Source organism: Bidens hawaiensis, unplaced genomic scaffold (genome assembly GCF_021521415.1).
Source record: "Bidens hawaiensis isolate Kalapana, Puna unplaced genomic scaffold, B.hawaiensis_p1.1 tig00046632_1, whole genome shotgun sequence".
Taxonomy (NCBI): Eukaryota; Viridiplantae; Streptophyta; class Magnoliopsida; order Asterales; family Asteraceae; genus Bidens; species Bidens hawaiensis.
This window is the reverse complement of record NW_027498308.1, coordinates 22905-28904: the sequence shown is the minus strand read 5'-3', so window position 1 is coordinate 28904 and position 6000 is coordinate 22905.

Genomic DNA, 6000 nt, shown 5'->3' with positions numbered 1-6000 from the left:
GTAAGCGGTGCTAAGATCGAGAAGTGTTCCAAAGGTTTCTTGAAGAGATCGCCAAAAATGAGAAGTAAAACGAGCATCGCGATCGGAGTTGATAGACAATGGTAAACTGTGTCGGCACACAATTTACTGCATATAGATTTGAGCAAGCTGCTCGACCGAATACTTCTCGCGGACCGGAATGAAATGAGCAGATTTGGTTAAACGATCGATGATCACCCAAATACTATCGTTCCCTTTTTTGGTGTTGGGTAGTTTAGTGATAAAGTCCATAGCAATGTCTTCCCGTTTCCAAACGGGAATCGGTGGTTGCTCGAGTGGACCAAAAGGTCTTTGATGTTCGGCTTTGACTTTTGAGCAAGTAAGACATTTAGATACATACAACGCTATGTCCTTTTTCATACCCGACCACCAAAAGGTTGCAAGAATGTCGAAATACATCTTATCCTCACTGGGATGAACGGAATAAAGAGAGGTGTGACCTTCGTCGAGTATACAAGTACGAAGATCATCACGATCAGGAAACACAAACGATTGAGAAAGTACAAAAGACCATAGGTTTGGTTTCGAGTTGAAGTTCAGCTCCAGATGACATTTCGTCGTACATGTTGCCTTCTTCAACGGAGGTAAGCTGAGCTTGAAATATACGAATTTGAAGATCGGTTTGAACAACGACGCAAAGAAGCAGAACGGATTTAACATTAACCTTTAGACTTAGGGCGTCGGCGACAACATTCGCTTTTCCGGGGTGGTAGCGAATTTCGCAATCGTAATCACTAAGTAATTCGGCCCTTCTTCGTTGTCTCATGTTGAGATCTTTTTTGTCAAAAATATGTTGAAGGATTTTATGATCGGTAAAAACCACACATTTTGTACCATAAAGGTAATGTCTCCAGATTTTGAGAGCGAAAACGACGGCACCAAGTTCGAGATCATGAATCATATAATTCTTCTTGTTGACCTCAAGTTTCCTTGATGCGTAAGCGATGACTTGACCTCGTTGCATGAGAACACAACCAAGTCCTTGATGGGGGGTATCTCTAAATACAACAAAATCGTCGTTTCCATCGGGAAGGGTTAGAACGGGAGCATTGCAAAGCATGTCCTTGAGAGTAAGAAAGGCTTCCTCTTGCTTCGAACCCCAAACGAATGGTTTTCCTTTATGAGAGAGGGAGGTGAGGGGCAAAGAGATCTTGGAAAAATTTTGAATGAAACTCCGATAATACCCGGCCAAACCGAGGAAGGATCGAATTTCCGTGGGAGTCGTTGGAGTTTTCCAATCCTTAATGGCCTCAATTTTAGCGGGATCAACATGAATACCTTTGTCGTTTACCATATGTCTCAAGAATTGAATTTCCTCGAGCCAAAATTCGCATTTGTAGAATTTAGCGTAGAGTCGTTCGTTTCTAAGGAGTTTGATAATGGAACGCAAATGATGCTCATGTTTGGCTTTGCTCTTAGAAAAGATGAGAATGTCATCAATAAAGACAAGAACGAATTTATCAATGATGGTTTGCAAACGTGGTTCAAGAGATCCATATATACCTTGGGTGCATTGGTTAACCCGAAGGGCATGACCAAAAATTCAAAATGTCCATATCGAGTACGAAAAGCGGTTTTCGGAATGTCTTCTTCGCAAAAACGCAATTGATGCTAACCCGATCGAAGATCGATTTTTGAGAAACACGTTGCTCGTTGAAGTTGGCAAAAAAGATCGTCGATTCGTGGCAAAGTATAATTATTTTTAATAGTGAGTTTGTTAAGCTCTCTATAATTGATGCACATACGAAAAGAACCATCCTTCTTTTTCACGAAGAGAACGGGAGTGCCCCAAGGGGAAGAGCTTGGACGATTGAAACCTTTATCGGAAAGTTCTTCGAATTGGTTCGATAATTCTTGCATTTCCGACGGGGCTAAACAGTCAGGAGCATTGGCCACGGGAATAGCGTCGTGGGCAAGATCGATTCGGAATTCAATCGGATGAACGAGTGGAATAACGGAGACATCATCGGGAAAGACGTCGAGGAAATCACGAGCAATAGAAATATCTTAGATTTTATTTTCCTTTTTGTGTTTTACCACCGCAAGAGTTAGGAACGAAACATACTTTTGGCGTAAGTGTTTTTGTGATTAAGAGCACGAAATTAGATTAAGCCTTCTAGAAGTTGCTTTGCCGAAGAATTTAAGAATTTTACCGTTGACGAGCGGAATTCGTATGAATTTATCAAAGCAAACGACTTAGGCACGGTGCAGAGATAACCAATCCATGCCTAATATGACATCGAAACTTTCGATTTTCATCGGGATGAGCTCGATGGAGAATTTATGATTAGCAAGGATGAGAGTACAATCGCGGACGACGGAATTGATGGTGATGGAATTGCCATTAGCGACTTCAACAGAAAACGGTCGGGAAAGCTTGGTCCGAGGTATAGCAAGTTTCGACTCAAATTTAAAGAAATAAAACATCTATCTGCACCAGTATCAAATAAAATAGAAGCCAAATGATGGTTCACCAAAAACATACCGCTCACAACATCGTTTACCACTTGAGCTTGATTAGCATTCATCATGAATGCTCGTCCTTGATTGCCATGGTTTCCTTGAGTTACTTGCAGCGGAGGAGGAGGTGGTGCTTGAATTGCTTGCATGGGTTTGACGAGTGGTGCATTGAGTTGGGGAAGTTGAGGTTGGTAAGTTTGGACTTGGTTGGTTTGGGTTTGATAATAGGGCACGGTCACGGTTTGGGCTTGGTTGGCATAAGCTATGTGAGGGCAATTGATGCGGAAATGGTTAGGGTCGCCACAATTGAAGCAAGCCCTGGGTTGTTGGGGTTGGTTTTGTGGGTATGGAGCTTATCGGTTTTGGGAATTTTGGGGAATGGTTCTTGGTTGGTTAGGTTTGGTTTGTTGTGCGGATCGGCATGTGGTGTTGAGATGACCAAAACGGTTACAAATGGTGCATTGGCGACATGGCAAGTGTGATGGGTGGTGTCGTTGGCAATTGTTGCAAAGTGGGAAAGTACCGGTATAGGGTCTCCGGGTTTGTGGGGGGTCTTGGGTTTGTTGTGGTGTTTGTGGTTGGGTAACAGCAAAGTTTCGGTGATTGGTTTTGGGTTTCTTTTTGTTATGGTTGTTGTTGTTTTGGCAGGAAGAGTTCGAGTAGTTAATGGCTTGTGGTGCGGGTTCAACTTTGGCTTTCTCACTTGACTTCTTGAGGGTTAGTGTACCCGCTTTCACATGGTTTTCTGATAACGCACCGGCTAGAGTGATAGTGTCCTCAAGGATCACGAGTTCGCTACTCATTACTAAGTCCCGGATTTGCATTGGTAGGCCCCAATGTATTTGTCAAGTTCACGTTCGGTAGGGGTAACCAAGTGAGGGACAAGGATGCTCAGCTCGTGGAAACGGAGTGATTAGGCGGCATTGTCACCACTTTCTTGCTTTAGGTTCCAAAATTATTCCTCGAGCTTTTGGAGCTCGTGTTTAGGACAGAATTTCTTCATCATGAGTGCTTTGAGGTCGGACCATGGAAGAGCCATAGCCGTTTCCGATCCTTGGAGGTGCATAACAATACCCCACCATATAAGAGCCGTTTTTCAAAAATTCTCGAAGCGAAATTTGTATTTTTTGAATCGGGGAATTTGATGTGTCGGGACACACTCTCAATCGATTCGAACCATTGCAACAAAGTGGTTGCACAGTTGGTTCCAAAGAACTAGGTAGGATTAGCACTTGTAAATTGCTTAAACAAGTAAGATCCAGGTTTGGGTTCAACGGCTGCAACAACGGGTTGAGGTTGGGTAGCTTTGATTTGGGTTACAAGTTTGGGAATCACAAAGGCCATTTTCTTGACGATGAAAGAAGCCATTCGTCGGTTGGAGTTCTTGCAGGGATTGCGGCTTACCAGAGGCATGCTAAAAATTATAAGGAAATGGGATAAGTTTGAGGTAAAAAGAAATGAATAGGAGGGTGTATAAAAATAAAATAAACTTCAATTTTTTTTTGATTGTGAATCCTAGAGTTAGTGAGGAGAAGATGTTAGTGTTAAAAAGAATATAAAACTTCGTATATAAATAACAATTCTTAAACAAAACGTAAATGATTTTGAGAGGTTAAAGCTTGCCATATATAACAAAAACCACGAAAGTCCTCCATGTAGTCTTGCCTTACGAGGCCTGAAACTTAACCAACCGAGGCCGGATAAGTAACTACCAAAGGTAACAAGGGTTGTATTATATATATGTTGTGTCATATGATTCAAGTATTAATTTAGACTAAGATAAACAAACAAAAATGTAAAACTTCAATAGTTTGACTTTGGAAGTCAAACCCGACAAAATCATGAAATAACCTTGTAATGTCTTTGAATTTGAGATTGGAAAGAGTTTATGAGCAGAGATTAATGTTAGGGATGGCCTTGTATTTATAGGAAGAGCTAAGTTTGGTTAAACAAGTGATTTAGTGGGCAAAAACCGATTTTTGGATAATAATACAAACAAGAAAACATTTCTGGTCTGCTATTCTCGTAACGCCACACGACCATTGAGTGGTCTCTCCATCGCGTAGTGCGATGGGGGTGGCTGGTGGATTTTTCAAACTTTCAAAATTGGCAAAGCTGGCCCTGTAGTTTGTTTTAAGTGATTTTAACGCGTTTTAAGGCCCGAAAAAAATGTTTTCAAGACCCAACAAGTGTAAAACAATATTGTAACATAAAATCCATCATTTTGATTATATAATAATTTCGGTTTATAAAGCGGGTCAGTTTACACGATAAACGGATCATAAAATGAATATAACAAGTACAAACGGGACCCGATTTTGACGAATGTCACACTATCCCCTACTTTAAGAAATTTCGTCCCAAAATTAAGATGAAGATGATGATGATGCAAACAAGTGTGGATACTTCTCTTTCATTGTGTCTTCTCGTTCCCAAGTAAACTCCGCGCCACGCCGTGATTCCCATCGAACTTTGACTAACTGAATACGACTACGCTTGGTTTACTTCTCGCTGCAATCCATGATCTCAACGGGTAGTTCAACCATAATCATTGACTCATAGACATGTACTTCGTCAAGAGTTATATGGAGATTACCCTCGGCTAAGCACTTTTTAAGGTTTGAAACATGAAAAGTCAGATGAACACCAGCAAGTTCTTGCAGTAGTTCGAGTCGATAAGCTACCTTCCCAATAAACTCAAGAATTTTGAAAGGACCAACGAAACGAGGAGCTAGCTTACCCTTCTTTTCGAAATGAACTACCCCCTTCCAAGGAGATACTTTTAGAAGGACAAGAATGTCAACATTAAATTCGATCGGTTTTCGCCGTTTGTCGGCGTAACTCTTTTGATGACTTCTAGAGGCTAGGAGGTTCTTACGGATTCGATCGATCACATCGGTGGCTTGCTGGGCCATTTAGGGTCCCGTGATTTGAGCTTCAACGATTTCGTTCCAACTAATCGGGGAACGACATTCACGACCATAAAGGGCTTCAAAATGAGCCATCTCGATGGTAGAATGATAACTGTTATTATATGATAACTCGATGAAAGGGATGCAAGAATCCCAATTCCCACGAAATCAAGAACACACGCTCGTAGCATATCCTCGAGTGTTTTTATAGTACGTTCAGATTGACCGTTCGTTTGAGGATAGTAAGCGGTGCTATGATCGAGACGTGTTCCAAAGGTTTCTTGAAGAGATCGCCAAAAATGAGAAGTAAAACGAGCATCGCGATCGGAGATGATAGACAATGGTAAACCGTGTCGGCAAACAATTTCCCGCACACAGATTTGAGCAAGCTGCTCGACAGAATACTTCTCGCGGATCGGAATGAAATGAGCAGATTTGGTTAAACGATCGATGATCACCCAAATACTATCGTTCCCTTTTTTGGTGTTGGGTAGTTTAGTGATAAAGTCCATAGCAATGTCTTCCCATTTCCAAACGGGAATCAGTGGTTGCTGGAGTGGACCAAAAGGTCTTTGATGTTCGGCTTTGA